The sequence below is a fragment of the Amphiprion ocellaris genome, chromosome 19, assembly GCF_022539595.1.
Source record: "Amphiprion ocellaris isolate individual 3 ecotype Okinawa chromosome 19, ASM2253959v1, whole genome shotgun sequence".
Classification (NCBI taxonomy): Eukaryota; Metazoa; Chordata; class Actinopteri; family Pomacentridae; genus Amphiprion; species Amphiprion ocellaris.
Window position 1 is genome coordinate 23,231,520 of NC_072784.1, and position 19,928 is coordinate 23,251,447.

Sequence of the window (19,928 nt, forward strand, 5' to 3'; positions counted from 1 at the left end):
CAACAGCATGGGCCTAGCTTTGTTGTCTTGGCAACAGCATCCAAGAACGGGGAGAGAGGGGCGAGAGGTGTGTGTGTGTGTGTGTGTGTGTGTGTGTGTGTGTGTGTGTGTGGTGTGTGGGGTGTGTGGGGTGGGGGGGCGCTGGTGGTGATGTGTTGCATGGAGGGGGTTGCATGATGTCATCTTGAAGCATGGAGGGGGCCAATCAAACCCTGAGAAAATTATGTCACCTTTTGTTGAGCCAGTCCATTCAGGGCTATAGAAGTGCAGTGAATTGAGAGCCGCAGAGGTCATTTTCCCCCCCCGAGTTGTGTATATGTGTATGTGTGAGAGAAAAAGTAGGGGAGAAAAAAACAAGGGGGGTGCGGGGGTAGCAGACAGGCAGAGAAGTGCATTGTGGACATGCTAATGTTGTTGACCGTAAGTAGGGCCATAAAGATGTCATGAAGCTCAACTTCCAAAACATCAGCGCCGGGGCCTTCACTCCCCCCTCTTCTTTTTTTCAGATGGCAATGACCTGGTCCCCTTCAAATCTGATTCTTAATATAATCCCTATGATGCTTTCAACAACTTGTCAGAACATTGTCAAGCACCATAAGAAAAGCCTGAACAAACTACAATGGAACCTAGCCTGGTCAGCTTTGTTATATTGCAGACAGAAAGACAACAATAAGCAACCCCTTAAGGAATAATTACACCCTGAGCAACTCCACTATTCTGCAGTCTTGCACCCCATGTCCAATCCCAAGACAAGGCCCATAGCTTCCACTCATCCTGAGCCAAACCTTATTCAATCACAGAGGAAACTGACAGTGAGAGACAGTTGAATGGGAAGTGACTGCTGAATTGCTGAACTTACTCGCACTAATTGAGAAGAATATATGCATTTGTCTTATACAGAATGTCTTTCTGTGGAATAGTAGTGGGGATTTTATCCACAAAAAGGTTAAAAAACTCCCTGCAGTTTGACCCATGCTGACCTGGACTGTGACATTTTATACTTCTGTCATTATCATACACACATAGTTCAGAGAAACTGCACTCAGCAGAGCGACGCTAATTTCTATGATGTCATGTGTTAAAACTACAAAAGTGCTTGTGATTATAATGAATTTGGTTTTTGCACAATGCATTTTTAATCTCTTGAACATTGTCCTTATTATTCACATTGAATTAGTCAAGCAAAACCTTGTGATTTCCTAAAACATTTCAATTTATCAACATTTAAATGTCATGGTTTTCCATTTTCACTTCACTTTTATTCACTGTCTAAACCCAAAAGAAAAATAAAAGAGTGATACAACTCTAGCTAATCCCCTAATACCAGATTGGCACATAGTAACTAACTAGTAATGAAACCAGCTTGACGAACAGTAACAGTTGACACAGATAACATCATGAAACCATCTTATCGGTTACTCATCTCACAGAGCTGCAGATGCAATGATAAAACAGACAGCAGCTTGGATACACCTCTTTATTTCTGCTAACAAGGTTTCACAGACACAACACAAATGTTGGAGCAATAAATCATAATGAGAGTCGACAACTTGACAGGATTATGAACCAGAATTAAGACACGCTGCCAATGTGTCAAAACAAAATGCGTTGTCATTAAAAGAGATTTTGTTTTACATTTATCAAGACCATGATGACAATGGCTTCTTTGAAATGTTCCATTGTCTTGGCAGAGTAATTTTTCTGAGGCATTTTGATCACATGCATAGGAGATATGTATCCTCATTCGATCAACCTGAAATGTTAAGCAAAGAATAGCCTTCAAAGTAGTAAAAATAGTCCAGAAAATGAAATCCAAAAAAACTATTGATGCTGTATTTAGAATAACACAGTAAAAATCACAGCTACAGTATATGAGCAACAGTGTCAGTAAATATTGAAAATCAAGAGCAGATGTATGCACGGGAAAATACTAATCCAGTTTCAATTTAGAAAATAGTTAAACAGTATGTAGACCGTCATGGTAGCTACAGTAAATGCTCATTCATCAAGTTGACTCCTCTCTTGAGCACCTTTCCAGAAGAGGTTGACTGATATGTTCCATGATGCCTGAGCAGCGGAATATGCTTTGCTATCCTGGTGAGTTTATGTCATGGCTCCTCCAAGTTCAAGCTGCTGGCTGGATCCTGAGAGCTAGACTGTCAGTGATGGAGCTCATACTGTCAGCAGCCATGCCAGGAGCAAACATCTGCTGTGGGGATGCTGGTCCACCATCCAAACTTGGATTTGGTGTGATCCTGGAAACATAAAACACAAATTAATGATTGACTAGGGCCAAAAAACACTTGCTTGAACACTGACACATTTCTCATACCCATAATAAAGAAAATTAGGGGTGTATAATCTTTTTCTGGGAACATTTTTTTAATATTGAGTAAATGTTTAATGAGATATTCAAAGTGATACACAGATTCATAAAACACCAAAGCTCATCAACAGAAACTTGGATGCTTGTGATTTATATAGCATGACGAATTAGGCTGTTTTTGTACAATTTCCACACAAAAAAGGGCTTCAGGATACAAAATGGCATCAAGAAGTCGCAGATGAACTACCCAGATTCTCATCCACAGCTGAAATGATCAAATTATGAGTGGTGGCAAAATCTAGACTTCTTTGCTTCCAGCTTTGCGGACACAAATTGCCAGACCGACTTACTGTGCATCTAAAACATGCTGTTTTTCAACTCAGTAACAGAAATACGATGTCACCCTTTAATCACGTCAGAGTAACTGGGGTCTGTTTAAGAAGATAAGTCTTGTTCCACAGATTGAAGATACAAACTATAAATTGTATTCGTAGTATAACATAATAATAGCTGTGGAAGAAGATGAGAGATTGATTTAGACTCAGTAGAACAACTGGATGAATAAGTTGTTGTTTTCTGAGATTGGTGTTAATCAGTCTACAAAATCAGCTTTTCAATGTCAGAATATTCCAAGGTGAGGTAATGCAGGTAGGTGGCCTACTGACAGCTGGGACTTTACTTTACCTGCACTTGCTCATACAGCCTTGCAGAAAATGACATCACATTGTCCACCCCCACACAACATCCACTCAACCCTGCAGTTGTCATGGCAGTAAAGTGGCGGGACCGGCCCGGCCTGACTATTCTTTCCTCGGGGAAGGAACATGTCAGAGGACAAGTACTCATTCATCAATGTTTCTCATCTTCTTCCTGCCTGTCTGCACCTTTGAGTTGGTTTACCTGTGTGGAGTCACGTTCTACCAGCGTACAGGAAGTGGCCGCACTCTTTCTTCATATCTCTCCTCCTGCATTTCCCTCTCTCTCCTCAGGGCTTCACGTCATCATCTCTTTTCAGTTTGTTTCCTGGAGCATAAGCTACAAACACTGTCTTGTTTTTTGTTAACACTCTATGCTATAATCTATCCTCATTTGTGGTTGTGTGTTTTCTGTATCTTTACTTTTGGCCACCATTCTGGTTTTTCCCTTCCCACGTTTCTCGCCTATGCCTCACCTTGGAGCAGAGCCAGCAGAGCAGCATCAGCATACAAAACCAGGCCCCAACCTGCCTCTGAGTCTCAGCCTGCCTGTGTATGTCTGTCTTTGCCTGGGGATGCAACTGAGGCCAGCCTCTATCACACTCCCTCATCATCACATCTACAGTACCTGTCTGCTGGCACCCTGCCATCCGCACACAGCTCCCCGTCATTTAGTAATAGAACCAGGCAGAAGGAAAGAAAAGAAGAGAAATGCAAACCTAAAATCTATAGAAAATTAGTACTCATGTTGGGGTCAAGCATGTTTGACCTCCACTGGGAACACCCACGACTACCCTGAGAGGTGCACTTATACAGTGGCGCTCATTCAGCCTGCTGGCGGCCCTGCACAATTCAGTCAATGAGTTTCTTTGAAGGCCACGACTCTGTGGTGGGCCATCAAAGCATATCTTCATTCAGCACCAATGAAAGGATCTGAGGCTCCCAAGAGAAGCTGTGTTTGAAGTGATACCTCTGTGCCACTGCATTTTTTACTGTACTGTCATGACTTGGGTTACATAATTTTTAAAAAAAGCACGAATATAGGCAAAAATCCAGTGCCACCACCCTGATCATGTCTTTTATATATGTGAACTGCCACTGCTACCTCTGTTTGATCAGTGAACGTAGCATATTTTGGTTGTTTACAGCAACTGTCCTAAGACTGTGCTGTGTGTGATCACATATTCCACAGAATGAAGATCAAACAAAAACCAAAGTCGTCCCTACCTGTTGAATCTCTTGAGATCATGTTTCCATTAGTCAGCCTCTTCTTGTTGCTCACTGGAGATAATCTGAAAAAGATAAAGGATGGGGAAATAAAATGATTTAGTGGGAGGTTCTTTAAAGAGTGAAGATAAAAGAAAAAAAGAAAAAACAGAAGAATCAAATTTTATCTGCTCCAGCTCTGCCCAACCCTGCATTAAGAGACTGCCTGCATGGTGCAATAAGAGAGCAAATGTTCCAAAGCTTATAGAGATATGACAAGCTTATTACGTAGTGTTTACAATCACAAAATCTTTTTTTAAATTCAGATTTTCCTCGAATTTGTGATTTTTTTTCTTCATTCACCTCTTTGTTCCTCTAAACCTAATTGACATAATTAAGAAACGTATTGCTTAACTTAATAAAATTTAACCATGATCCTTACATATGAAAAAGAAAATGACGAAATGACAAAAATTTCATCACTCTCATAAAAATCCAGAGTTCTGTTCAGACACAGAATTGCTGTCTTTTCCTATCAGCTATAGTGATGCATTCAGATAATAAATAGATTTTACATTAATGTTCTTTAAGATCTATTTGCTTGTGCCATTTTGGTACTGTTCTCTCACAAACTGAATCCCTGATAGATTATAAACCTCATTTTACATTTAAAAGCTTTAAACTTTAATAAATGATCATTGTGAGTATGAGGGATTCCCACAGCTCTTATCACTGAATACATTTTTGCACCAATTTAATCACTGACCTTTATTGGGTAGCTGCCTAATATCTGGCTTTAAGGACATTAAGTTGGGATTTATTGGCACTCATTTGTAAAACATTTTAATGGATATTCTTGTTGGTAAAGCTTGGGGAGCATTAAATTCTCTATCAAAAGTGTGGGTATCTCCTATTAAAACAACAACCAAAATGAGAGTATTCAAGGCGTCAGTGGATTCCATCTTACTCTATGGACCTGACTTCTGGTCACTATCGAAGACTCTCTCAAAAAGAACTGACGGGACACCAGAAAACTATGGATGGTACAAAACATCTCCTGGAAATGGCATCTCATCAACAAGTCGTTATATGGTCCACATGCACACTTGTCAACCATCATTAGGCAACGTAGACTAGCTCTGTCTGGGCATGTGGTGAGACACAACGAAGCAGCTGGTCAAGTACTGTTATGGAAACCTGATGCTGTCAAAAGGGTTGGCAGGCCTACCACAACAAGGAAGGTTCTAGAAGAAGACACTAGTCTGGTAGGCAAAGAACTTTTGACTGCAATGCTGGACAGAACAAGCTGAATGAAGAACTTTACTTATGTCACCGATTCCGTCGGATGCAATTGACTGACTGACTGACTGATGGACATTCATTTTGCTCATTCATTTACACAGCTGACATGAATACAACTCAAACATATATGCATAGCAATATATAAAGGTCTGATTATAACTGCTATTGTGCAATGGTTTTAACTACATTTGCTCTGGTTGCACTACAAGTGGAAAGTAATGGTTGTGATTGATGTAATAAAGGTATTACAGCTATCACAGAAGACAGTAACAGACATACATTTGTCTGTCTTTCTCTGTAGGTTTTTCTTGTTTTCTTGTTGAAGAAATTCAGACTTGTGCTGTGTCATGTCTTTGCAAATAATTACATGGAGCTTATCTTTCCACTCTTAGTACCCTATAGACATTTCTGCTATTGTCCCCAGCCTAAGGACACTGATGAAAATGAAAGCTTTCATGTTTCTGGCTCCAGACATATCACTTTAATGGGCCTTATTGAGTTAACGCTCAACTGCCCTGACAACATTTCTGTCATCATTTTTGAGTCTTGCACCACCATGTTTTTTTTTTGTTTTTTTTTTTAAAATAAAAACTGTGCAACTCAGACCTTCTAAAGTATCTTCACAGAACATTAAAAAAGTCAAACCTATATTGGCAACTTAGCTAACCAACTCTATTTTATGTAAATCTAAGGTTTCAAAGGAACTCTGCAAAGCCTGGCAGTTTAGGAGGATGGAGGTAGTCAAAGTGGCTTTTCCATGGTACCATTTAAAATTTACTTGGTGTGCTGGTTTTATTGTATGAGGTCAATGGGTTCAGGGAGATACTGGACCAGGACACTTTCATGTTTGTAGATGCAGACATGTTAAGGACTGAAGCTGCACTCTCTGGACCAATGACAGCTCGAGCCCCTCTTCATCCGTTCACAGACAAAGGTGCTCTCTGCTTCTGAGTTTCACTGTCCCAGACCTGTTACCTTGGCAACAAATGCACTGTTTCCGAGTGACACAAAGCCTGAACTAAAAAACCTCCTTTCAGGATGAAGGCTCCAAGAGTTGAGGGGAAAACAGCAATAACAGGACGGTGGGGAGAGAAACTGAATACCGGCAAATTGGTTCCCAGAGTTTCTGGAGGACATGGTAAAATGATTCGTTCTTTCCTCTCCCTTTTAAAATACCTTTCTCTGGCACTAGGCACCATAGGTAGCTGTCCAATTTCTTTTATATCCTTTCTTATATTTCGTTTTTTTTCTAGCTATCATACTGCGCTAAGTGAGTTATCATGTACACCAGTGGGCTGGAGTTGCATGTGGCTAGGCTAAGCCTTGGGATGACGTAATGTTTAGAGAGTTGGTGAGCCAAGAGAAGGGTTGGTCAGGTCTTGATTAACTCAGGGGTAGGGGCTCTCTCTAATATTGGACACCCCTTTGTGTGGTGAGATTACTACCTTATGAAAAACTGCCCCTGCTGACATCCCTGATGGGATCAGAGCTTCCTGCTTGCTGCAATCGTCCTGCTTATGAGCCCTTCACACAGGAGAGAAAACACATAGTCAAACACCAAGCCCACACTCTTGAACCTCTCAGAACAGATACGCATGATCATAGCTCACTCAAAACATCAGTACATGCTAACATGTAACGACAACACCCACAAGCACACACGGGTGCAAACGTCATCTTTTTTTAGGCTTCCTCTCCACTACTTGTGTTGGTCATGACCACTAATGATGACCCCCAGATGGAAAACAACCACCATTTATTAACCAGGCCAGATGACACACAAACACACATTCATGCACACTCACTTGCTTTTACTGTTGTCATCTCCTCTAGCCACTTTCCAATGAAAATCACATGATGGACCACATCCAGCACAAAAAAAAAACAAAAAAAAAAAAAACACAACCAATAATCTCCACCGCAAAAAGCATCAACAAACAATGTTAAAAAAAACATGGAGGATTCAGAGGCAAAGCTTTAAGGGGATTTAATCTTACCAGTCCTCTTAAGTGTGCTAAGACTATAGGATGATTTCAATTATTTGATATAATTTCTGATGGTCCATTAGTTAAAAATAAAGCTCTGACTATAAGAGACGTGTAAACAGAAAGTTGCAAACAAAACCTGCAAGAGTCTAAACCAGAGCTGTACTCTTTTCCAGATGTGACAGATTGTTAATTAGCAGTGGCCTTACTTCATGTAACCTTTACCAAATAAAACACATTTTAAAACCAAGGACAACGAAGTAAATGCAGCAGCCCAGTTTGTTCATCAGCACTGCAAACTTCAACACCTTTTTACTTCTACTGTGTAGGAGCCTACACTAACAAATGATCATATTTCTGCGGTGCACAATGTGGAAACAAATAAATACTTATAGGTGTATATACACAAGAATGCAAGCACACTTGCATATATCCACTCAGACACACACATATGCCCAAACCAGTCAGGGACACTGGCACAACCTTACGCCAGCGGTCCTTTAAACCAGTCATGTGAAACGACCCGTTCCTTTCTGCAAATCAGATTACATCTCAGAGCTGAGCTGAGGCCTGCAAGTCCACACGCATGTTTAACGCTCGTGGCCCACATCTACGCAGCAGACAAGAGTGCGCGTGCATGTACACACACACACACACACACACACACACACACACACACACACACACACACACACACACACACACACACACACACACACACACACACACACACACACAACGCTCAGCTTAATAAGCTTTTGCCCCGCAAACCCCTCTGTCTTCATGAAAGTATGCACACACCAGGATGACACATAAACTTACAGGATTCAGTACATTACATACAGCATGTATGAAGAACACATTATACACTAAAATGAGTGTAGCTAAGGCTTCCCTGGAAATACAACACAACAAAACAATTTCTTTGTCAAGGGAAATCATAGACGGCTTTTAGCAGCGTTCAACTGCTGTTTGGCAGCTCTGCTATGGAATGAGCACATGTGGAAACATGTTTATAGTGTGTTTGGTAGGTATGCAAATGACAGATGATTCACAAATGATTCAAATCCTATTCATATTACCATGCACTAATGTATTTAAAACTGGGAAATCATAATACTTTCTTTTGCTGAAATTATTGTTGAATTTGTGTGGGTAAGTGATATTACTTTAGTCAAACTTAATTATTCCTCTGAGTGATTGAGCAAGTAGATATATAGGTAGATTTATAATGTTCATTTTGTCATTTTCTTATATTAGATTACCAATTCTTTTTTGCTGACAAAGTTAGCTGACATGTTTCGACTATGTCTGCAGTCTTCCTCAGAGCACTCATAAATAACATCTTGATGATGAGTTTAGTTAGCCATGACTGTCTGGAATTGCTGGCTAGAACATTGCATGTTGCTCAGACTGAAGTTGAGGCCATCCATAAGAGTACTCTGAGGAAGACTGCAGACGTAGTCGAAACATGTCAACAAGGTAAAAAAAAATTCGCCCTTACTAACTTTGTCGACAAAAAAGAGAATTGCTAATCTAAGACAAATAGGTACATGGATAGTTAGAAAAGCACAGAGTAGCAGAGTGATTAAACACAGCGACTATGTGAATACTTGCAGGCTGTAGTGCTCCTTTCTAGGCTGCTGAACACTTTTAATGTCTCTGTACATTTTAGGATCGGTGATCAGATTTGTGGCTAACTATTTGCAATGCAGTTTTTCGCTCTAATTCTTTCAAGTCACACTGTAAAAGAAGCTGGTTGGCTGGCTCCTGGTGGATTGGTTTGCTTAATCAAACCCAGACAGCCGAGGGAAGTACAATCTGTCCCTACAGGATCTAAGTTAAGGCTCCACACTGGTAATTAGAAAACCCTTCAACTACATCAGCATGTCCCACTGGCCCAAGCAACGAGCAAATTTTTTGAAAGAAACCTGAATTTCATCACTATCGAGCCCACAGAAACACCAACTTCTGTGTCAGTGTTCATTATAATGAACATAATCCTTAAATGAGCTGCTGCAGCTCATTGTCTGTTTGTCAGTGATCCTGTTGCCCTTGGTGCCATAAAGGTCAGAGGGTGGGAAGTTGTGGGTGGCAGGAAGCTGAGATGGTTGTGCCTAGATTGTGGTGTCAGGACTCTGTCAGTCAGTCCAACTCAAGTTCAGCTCAAGCGGGTCATTCTCTCTTCACAATCATCATCACAAGTCACCTGAGAAGCACAGAGAATAGTGAAACAGAGGTACTGCACCCTGGGTTAGATTGCACTGGATGCTCAGATAAGACGACAGGAAAGGGCAGATTGGTGCAGGGAACATGGGAAGCTGGTTGGGGCTACTGTTACTCCAGGAAGAGCTCACTCATCCCTCAGATCACCTGCCACACCTGTGAGGTCCAGGATCTGATTCAGTCACACACTGCCACCAGCCAGGAGTTGGGAACTGGTCAGTAGGGCCGTAGACTGGACTCAACATAAACTGATGTAGCGTACCGTGTACAAGAAGGTATTGTTCTGGTAGTTTTACATGCTCTGGATAAAGAAAGACAAAAATGTGACTACCAACCAGAAATGGCAAATATTTTCCAAAGAATATCTAGTCTAGATATTTGCAACACTCCAGGCTGAATCATTAGCGCACACATACCACATGGTCAAATATACTTTCAAGAGCTCAATGCCCAGTTTGACTCATGGACCCTTGCTGCATTGTCTTTTCTCTGCTCTCTTTCCCCAGTTTACTGAATTGAATCAAGGCAAAATACCAAAAAGTCTTTTGAAAAATTGGAAAGCAGGCCTCAAATATGTGCACACTGATGTTGACACAATGCTAAACCAGTGTCAGTCAGTAGCATTTGCTATTTACAGACTCTTAAATCTAAGGATTTGCAGATGTTCTCTATTTTATAAGATGGGTAATTAAATGCATTATAGATGTTGTTCAGTCTAAAGGGGCAATACGGACTCTGGTAACTTTCAGTGGTATCTGTCATATTTCTCTGAATAGATCCAAAACAGCCAATCAAGGTATAGTTCAACAGATCAATCAAAAAAGTTCTATTTTTGATTAGTTACTGAAAACAAAAGTGCTGTCACGATATATGGTTAGTCCTATGGTATATATTCCTCACAACACACACACACACACACACACACACACACACACACACACACACACACACACACACACACACACAAATAAAATAAACCACAATGTAGTGTCTTCATCTGGAGTGCATCTCCTCTTCTCCAGCTTTGCAAATGGCCGACTGTTCCTGTTTTTCACCACTGCATCTCTGTGTTGTAGTTCCCTTCCGGCAAAGAAACAATTGTCTCACCACTGAAACTGTAACAAAACTTTATTGACCAGAACCATAACTTTACATTTCTATATGAGGTGATAAAAATCTACACTGATATACTCCCCAAATCTGGAAAAATCCAACCTGGTGGATTCTATTTGAAACAAGGAGCTGCAATTATCAGTCTAATAGGCTGACCTGCCTTTCTAATGCAAAGTTAAAGGGGTAATAAAGTTACAAGCAGCCCTTTAATAAGATAAAAGAGACAGCCCAACAGTCTTTCTTTGATGAACATACTCTGGAAACAACTGATTTCTGTGTCAATTTTTACAAGGTTCCAAGTAAGGAGAAAGTTCTACTCAGAAGTAGTAGTGGTGATGAATCATCTAGTATTAAATAAAAATGTCATCAAATGATCTTCTATCACTTTTAACTCAGCACAAGTAGTGACCAGGAGTGGTCACAGGAGCTGTGAAATGTTAGTTTTAGAGTGAAGGTAAACAGCCTCTCTCATGGTGGGCCTGTACCCTACACAGAGTAAGCACATGTTTCCCATTGTGGTTAAAAGGGAAGGGTATTAAAGTGTAATGCAGCCGGAGCCACAGCTATACACCCCATGTTGGGATCACAGTACTCTCAGGTCTTTGAGTACTGCTGATGCAGCCCAGTTGGAAGTGGCTAGTAAGAATGGAGAATGCATGGCCAGTTCTATTAGCTGGGCTAGTCAGGGTCCTCTAGAGCCCAAATTTGAGGCCTTTCTTTTTGGCTGACGAGGCAGCCATGTTACCATGTTGACAGAAATGTCTGACTGTGGCTGATGGACACTCACACAAACACAGACTAGGTAAAGATTATGGAAAGTTGTTGAAATGGAGCGGATTTTGCTTTCAGAGGCCCAAAACTGTACCAATGAAAGAAAGATCACCTTCGAACCTCATATTAAACACAGACACAGGAGACACAAGAAATGATTGAGTTTAGACTGAAAAAGATGACTAATGGCCATTGTATGAAGCTCCAGAATACAAGGTTTTCAACCCAGTGCCTCAGGGTCAAATAGGCCACATTCAGGTACCACAGGAGACAGCTGAAGCAGAAAACTGCGAGTGTGCAGCCAATTAATGGACACTTGAATAAGGCAAACAGTACGGGACACTGAGGAAGATATGCATAGTGAAGCATATCTGCACTTACCAAAAACTGCCAATTAACCAACACCCCATGAAGCTCAGCTGCAACTGCTTCAGCTGAAGAGCTTACATGTGCAGCAAGTAAAAAGAGCTTCTCTGCAGGGCAAAAGAGGATTTAGAGGAATGGTTGAACATTCATCTCATCAGTCACAGGCTGACTAAACTTAAATCTAGCTCATTTTAATAAATCAGAATCTATTTATAGAAACTGAATTCAGATGTAACTTTCAAATCTCAAGTTTTGACCTGATAGTAAACACCGAATATTTTTTACAAAATTCTTTTGACAGTTTTTAGTAGGTCTCATATGGAGAAGAGTTAGTCTGGCTATTTAGATCTATCACTACACTTGAAAACCAGTTCCATTTTCTTACATCTTGACTTGCACATTGCATATGACAACTTGTAACTTGACACAGATGTGCCCTAAATAACCTGAAACTAGAGTTGGCTTTGCCACAAATCTAGTCTAGTAGACTTTGCCCTACCCAGTGAGATGGGATTCTCACTCAGATAAGTTAAATTGAGTATTCCAGGAAATTATGAACCCTCATTCTTAACCTTTTGGCCTCCAAACCCACACACATAAACATAGATAATTGCATGCTACACATCTGTCAGTCTTGCAGCATTACTGTATCTGCTTCTGTGTATGCTCGTTAGAGGAACTGGGGAGCAGGAATTGTGCACAGGGTGTTTGCACAGATTTGCAGGACTTTCTCACCCACAAAAACACTGTGTGGGTGAGAGAGTATGGCATGTTAATGAGCATGTGTGCGTGGTCATGTTTTGAATTTGGAAACAGATTTATGTAGTGTTCGGGATCAGCTCTGTAAAGGTCACACTGAACAAGTTAACTCTGGTCAGTTAACTGTGTTCCTTCCCTGATCCAGGTGACTCTCGGCCAATAGTTTCACGACTCACAGAACAGATACATAAACACCACTTTCTGACCACTTTCTCCTCCTTCATGACATCAGTAATTTCCGATTCCAATGACGCCACACTGACATGCAGCCTCTTTGATTAATTGGTTCCTACAGGGCTCTTGGAGTGTTTCCGTTTGAAAAAATAAATGACAAAAAACACTTTCTGCAGCCCTGAATTGCTAGATCCTCGACTGCAAGCATGACCAAAAAGCAAGATGGCCTGGCATGGAATAAAATAACAGTCACAGCAACAGAGTTTTCCTACTGACCTTGAACAGAGCATTAAATAGGATGGAGTTAGAGGGGATATCAGTCAAGCCCCCTTGATTACAAACATCCTTCAGCAACACATGTGCAATGGCACACACTTACACACATATTCATGCATCGACGCACAAGCCAAAAAGTATGCCACTGCATGCCCGTGTGTACTTGTTGTCTGTGCAGACATTAACAAAGCACGCAAAACTCCTCATGTAAATGTCAGAGGATTGTAACAGTGGAAAAAGGTAGGATGAGGAACACGTCTAATCTGGCTAATCCAGCCAAGGATTAGGAACAGGCAAATGTTGCCAATAATAAACAAATGACTAACATTCCCAGTCTGTGTGGTTACAAGCCCCAGGGCTCCAGCTCGAACTCAGCAGGGTCTGGATCCAATCCCTGCTGTTTATCAACGCAAGTAGAAGTGGCCACTTGTGAAACCTCCATGATAAACACTTGGGGGACAAACCTAGAATGGCTAACAGAGCAGTCTAACCAAATCACTTCCCAGTTTGATATATAGCTCAGACCTCAAAGACCATAGCCCAATATTCTGACCATGTTGTTACCACTACATCATTCACTCTGACACTGCCTTCTTGTTAGCCATATTTTGTGGTGAAACAATTGGATTTTGCCTTAATCATCTCCAGTGACTGACACATACCCAGCCACCAAAACAATATTTTTCAGGTGCCAGTGAGGTTGAATTTATTGACACAATGTTAAACACTGCAAAAAAATTCAGCAAGCAAACACACAGGGAATGTTTTGCTTTAAAAGTTAATTGTGTGCTATCAGATGTTAAAATGGTATTAGGGTATGACACAGAGCTTTAGTATTAGTATGAGTGACTTTAACAAATTATTAGACCACATCTTCAACAACATATATATCCCACTCTTAAATACACAGTTGTTTTATGATTTTAAATTACATATCTCATGTTGACTTTAACATGAAAACAGCTGAGCAGTGCCCCTGTTTAGCAGTATTGGCAAAATATTGATCAGTTGTCTAGCTGTCACCATGGTGGTAATTGCAAAGGAATGTTGGACAGATAATATGATGGACCATAAATTCTTCAAAGTAACAGGGTTGGCTAATTAGCACCATGTGCTGAAATTCCTGATCAAAGGTTAAGCAGTGAAAACAGGTCAATGCAGTTTTTGCAGTGAAAGAGCTTATAATGGAAATGCAGACAGCATGTTGCCACTCGTCTCTTCTCTTTTGTCCTATGTGACATCAGATGAAACACTTGACTTGTTCTTGACTTGGGTGGATGTGCAGAGGCCTTAATCTCACTCTGTGTATCGGTGTGATTGTTTGTGGGTGTGCTGAGAAGCAAAGTCTTCCCTTTGCTCTAATCCATCTATTTTGTTCCAGGCCACTGTTCAAATTCAAGGTGAAAAAGTGCAGAGAAGGCAACACTTTGCCTTCTTGGTGTTTCACCTGCTGAGTCCAGAGACTCACCAGGCCTGAAGGACTCTGCTCCTTTAACCCTGTCCCCAAGCATGTCTCTGGCCCGCACAAAAACCATCTGGGGTGCGGCTGAGAGCTTAAGCAACAAAATAACTCTTTCAAGCTGCACTCTGCATGGTTCTGACTGCAGGGTGTTGAGGTCGCCAATACCAAGACTCTGACTGGACCTCCTCCTCCTCCTCCACCCTTCTAATCCTGGCCTACATGACTGACTCCAACTGAAAGCCCCACACGCCAGAGGTGGGAGCCAAAAGCACTGTCAGATTCAAAAAAAGACCACCTGCTCATCAAACTAAATTGCACTCACAGAAGGCAATAGTGTATGAAAAGGAGGGGAGCAAGAGAAAAAAAACTGAAAGAAATGAAAGGCAAAACAAGTCACCATTCGTCCTCTGTGATCTTAGCAGACAAAAAAACAAATTGCATTTCTGTGTCATGGCACTGAGGGTCAAAACTGGCATAGGGTTCTACTCAACACTGTTTGTATGTGAGCATGTTGATATAGGTTCCATCAGTTCCCACAAAAGAGCCAGAGAGGTGCACAGCCCCACCTTTCAGCCTTTCATCTTGGGTTCTTTTGTATTCTGTTACATTTGTGTCTGTTGTCTCTCTCCTCTATTGGGTAGAATTGACTGTTATTATTCCAAACAGCATTATCTTTATTAATGCCACAGGTCTCCAGATTGTGCACTCCGAGGGAGTCCGGTCTGGACAGAGCTGCAACCAGTCTTCCTAGATAAAAGCTCAGTGGAGAGCTGTATGCAAGCCAGACAGTTCGAACAAGCCTTTATCCTCCCTCTTCATGCTCAGAGAGAGGGATAGGCCCTACAAAGACTAAGATATGACTTTAATCTTAGCACTTTCAGTCAGACAGGAATATTTGAACTGAGAGCAGGTCTCTAGAGGGCTATCAGAGTCACTTTGGGTTCGCCACTAGTCAGAACAAACAAATCACAAATGCATTTCTATTGTAATTTACAGGAAGAAAGATTTCCACAATGACAAAAAGTTTGGAAAACCTGGCAATCGAGAGAGAAGAGATGAAGCTATATCATCTGGTGATAAGGTTTACAATGATGCCCTCTATTTCTACTATGGCTAATATTGTTGGTATGCACTTGGCGCTGAGGCCATTTCCCAAAGGCAGCCATGCATGATGGGTTATTTTAAAGGTGGTATGGAGAGCTGACATGTGGCCAGGCCAGGGCAGGGCAGCCCTGGGCTCTCGGCTTAGTGCCTCAAGCCCCCCGCTTCAGTGAGGCACACAGTGTCAGCTCCCGCCCAGGGTCCGGACACTGATTTATGGGACAGAGGGATTACCATCAAACCAGCCATGAGGACCACCCAGATGGTGGCCGAGGATGACAGCCGCACAAACATACACAAGCACACACGCATGCAAATTCCAATGTACTTCTACAGTCACTAATGAGTGAATTGTTACACAGCTATCTACAAATAAACCCCACATAATGACTCAATAACAGCCAATATGCAAACAAAAATGCTCTTCATGGTGCAGTAAATATTGCAAATTAAAACTGTCTGAAAAAAAACAACCATGAAAAGCTGCACGTCATGTGTTAACCACTCAAGTGCAAGGGGAGGAATTAGTTCGCTGAGGTTTCCTCAAGATCACAAAACAAGCGAGGAAGTCAGTAAATCAGGATCTACAGGATGTGACTGGTTAGAAAACAAATTCTGCTCAAGCACATCATACATTTTCTTTTTTCCTCACATCGGTTTTGCATGAAGCATAGTTGAAGACCAGGCACGTGCGGGGGCGGGGCTGGAGCACCTGCCCCTTTGCTCCTTGATGCCCACAAAGTCTCCTTTTGTCAAAGTTAGGGTTAGGGTTAGGGTTAAGTTAGGGTTAGGGTAAGCTGCTAAGCGCTAGCGCTGCTAAGCGCTGGCACTTCTAAGCGCTCGCGCTGCTAGATGTAACAGAAACAGACCTTGTGAGTTGCTCCCAGTTCTTTTCTTTCTCTAAAACTGATGAGAGTTCTTGCATCAGTTTGCTCCACCTACCCCAAACTAGACCTTCTTGCTCTCTTTTTCCTGCTAAGCGCTCGAGCTGCTAAGCCCTAGCGCTGCTAGTCTAGAAACTGGAGACCCGAGGGAGGATTTCAACAACCGATGGTACTGATGGTGAGGAGGTTTTGCAGCAGCATATTCTAGATGACTGACGAAGTGAAGTGAGCATCCTGTGTGTCTGACTCTGCACACAGTCATCAGTTATAGCCGCTAGTTCACCACACAGCGTATTGAGGGGGAAGAGTATGCCAGGTTTCTATATGTTTCTATGTTTCTTTTGTCATGGGCAAAGTGCATTAGAGAGATGTATTATTTTACTGTCAAGTAAGTTGCAGTGTGTTTCAAGAGGCAATGAGGCATAGGTTATGTTATTGCACTAAAACTATATACATGCATTTTCACATAATTTTGGACTATTGCAGTATAAATACAATAACAATAATAATTAGAAGAATTTGAATTGTGATTTTCTCGACCTCTCATTTAAACACATCAGTACTGTACTTGTTTCTAACATTTGTATATATAGACACAAATTAAATATAATATGCAAAAATAACTTTTATAACCTTGCTGTCTTTTGCAAAGTGAATAGTCAAACTGAATAAAAGCACAAATACATTTAAATTCATGATTTCTATATCATTTAATTTTTTTAACTTTATTATTAGCAATATGAATAATAAAGGGAAGAGTATGAATCAGCACCATGGAGCAAATTCGTATCTGTACAGTATATGTCTTGAAAAGGTATGAAATTTAAAAGCATGGACTCCAGGAAGATCAGCCACAGTTAAACAGACCAGTGTCTAATGGTGATCTAAATTTAACTTAATACATTATCTTCCTATGTCCTAAATTAATGCACATCTTGAATTACAGCTTTGTGGATATAGGCTGTACCTCCACCCGTCCTTTATTCTGATCCCCCCATTTCAGTTTACGAATGAGCAACTAGTTCTGTTTAGTTCCAACAGTCAGCCTGGCTGCAGCCTCTCTCAGCAGGAGTCTCCTACAAACAGTCAGCAAGATGGTAGGTCACAATCAGCCGTTTTCAAGGGGGTTTTGTTGCCTTTATTGATAGATGCAGTGGAGACAGACACAAAAGGAGGGAGAAGAGTGGGGGGAAGACATGCCGCAAAGGGCCAGGAGCAGGAATTGAACCCAGACCACTGCATCAGGGAGGCCCTGTACATGGCTCACCCACTTAACCCGTTGAGCTATACGGGCACCCTCAATCAGCTGTTTTCAACGTTGATTATCTTTGCATCTTGTCAGGATCACATAACACTTTTTTAATCAGCTACCGTCTCTCCCATGCTCTTTGTAGTGTCTACACTCTCAGATCAATACAGTCCACCTCAAGCGATATCATCATCATCATCATCATCCTCACCAACCCCCTCAACAGAAGCTGTTCAATGTACCCCATCAGATCAAACATAGACTGCCCCCTAACAAAGATATGAGGTGTGAACAATGATATGGTATGTCGTGATTCCCTGTTACATTCTTTATGAATAAGGGTTGCTACAATTCAGCCAGTTATATTGTCAGGTATGTTTCTGTATGGTGTTTCAAATTCGTGCTCCATGTGCCCTCTTTTGACTTTGAGCACCTGCCCCTGCAAAGGTCTCTCCATGGCCCTGTTGGAGACTGATGATTGGTGTGATTTTCTGTCTTAATTGACCCTGGTCTGAAACAAGAACTTTTCGTGTAGCTACACAGATGGAGAGCAGAAAAGGAAGGCATGAAGAAAAACACATATTTCTCACTTGCCAGGGCACAACACAGCTCAACCCCAAGGCACCAGTTGGATGAGTGGAACAATAAGAGTCAATGACAAATCGGATGTGGTGCATTCCTTGGGCAAACATGGTTCTCATAAAGGGAGACAGGTAGGCAAACACTCACCTGCCCTGAGCTAATGACACATGTGGGGGCGCGCACACACAAACAGACTCACACATACATACACTTGAGCTTGTCAGCATGTTGGGACAACAATGGGAGAAAGACTGCACAAAACTATATTCACATAAGAACAGCTTCACTTGTCATGACATTTTCACCATATCTAAGAGGAATGAGGCCATGTTCCTCTTTTGGTATTACTGTGCTGTGCTCTACTCTGTTTAGGGTTTCCTTGATCACAGCATGGCAAAAATTAAAAAGCAAGTTGCACATTATAAGCCACATGTATATCTGGACCAAGAAACAATGTAGGCTCCTCAAAACTATTTTGTACATATCCATTTATGACGAAATGCAAGAACACTTAAAAGTGGCTATGTGCCTTGTGTGTCAGGAAATCATTGATGGCTCTACTTGCTTTCCTACCAAACAAAGGGCACATATTTTTCCCTTGAAGCCTTTTATCCGAGCAGAGCAAAGTAAAGCTCCAGAGACGGAGTCACTCTACTCAGTGGGATACACCCCTCAACACTTCCTGACCACGTGACTCCCTCCAACTGCCTTTTCATTGGATGCTTGGAGACAGAGAGGATGAAGAGAGGAGGAAGCGGTGGTGGCGGAGGGTGGCGAGGAGCTGGCTGGCAGCGGACACATGAGAAAAAAAACAACAAATTCCTTCCCCCATTGCCAGGGAGATGAGTCAACAGCAGGTCGAGGAAGAGCAGAGAGGGCTGGGGGGTGCGGGGCACTGGCTGACCTGCTGTAGTTAACAATTCATCCCTGTATCCGGCTCCCAAATGATTGGGCAAACATGGAGTGCTGCGAAGGCAAAAGGGCCCCAAGGGGCTGAGAGAGGGGCATCACCCTGGGGTGACACACTGACAGGCAAACACTGATGGGTAGAGAGTGGACCAGCTGAAAGAGGGAGTAAGGGATAGGGGCTACCAGTGAAGGAGGGAGGGGGGGCTGATGGGATGTGAGAGAGTGGCTAAGCACATAGAGCACTCCAGGCTACAGTGCAGTCACAGAACAGTATTGATGGCTGTACCCTTGCAAAGCAGTGTAATTTAATGATTTGTGTTAAGATGCCATTTTGAGGATGAGAACAATCATTTAAGTACACCGCAACAAACACCAACCAGTAAATTCTGTTTCAGTTCTCATGTTAAGTCAAATAGTGAACAACACTTGGCTACCAGTTGTGCCAACAGTAAATGTAGGAGTTGCGTCAGTTTTATAAGCCTTAAACCACAGTAGCACTGTAAGTCTCTGGCATTTATCCACTTTGTTCCAGAACATTTTGC

General features: G+C 41.8%; 1 long non-coding RNA gene across 1 annotated transcript in view; it reads right to left on the bottom strand.

The window, feature by feature from the left end:
- Nucleotides 1-1,463: 1,463 nt before the first annotated feature.
- The window catches only part of LOC111579440 (uncharacterized), a 53,445-nt gene continuing 34,980 nt past the window's right edge, over nucleotides 1,464-19,928 (bottom strand). Inside the window, exons 3-4 of the long non-coding RNA XR_002747073.3 lie at nucleotides 4,249-4,313; nucleotides 1,464-2,255 (exon numbers count right to left, since the gene is read on the bottom strand). This is a non-coding gene — a long non-coding RNA (uncharacterized LOC111579440). The remainder of the gene's footprint in view (nucleotides 2,256-4,248; nucleotides 4,314-19,928) is intronic.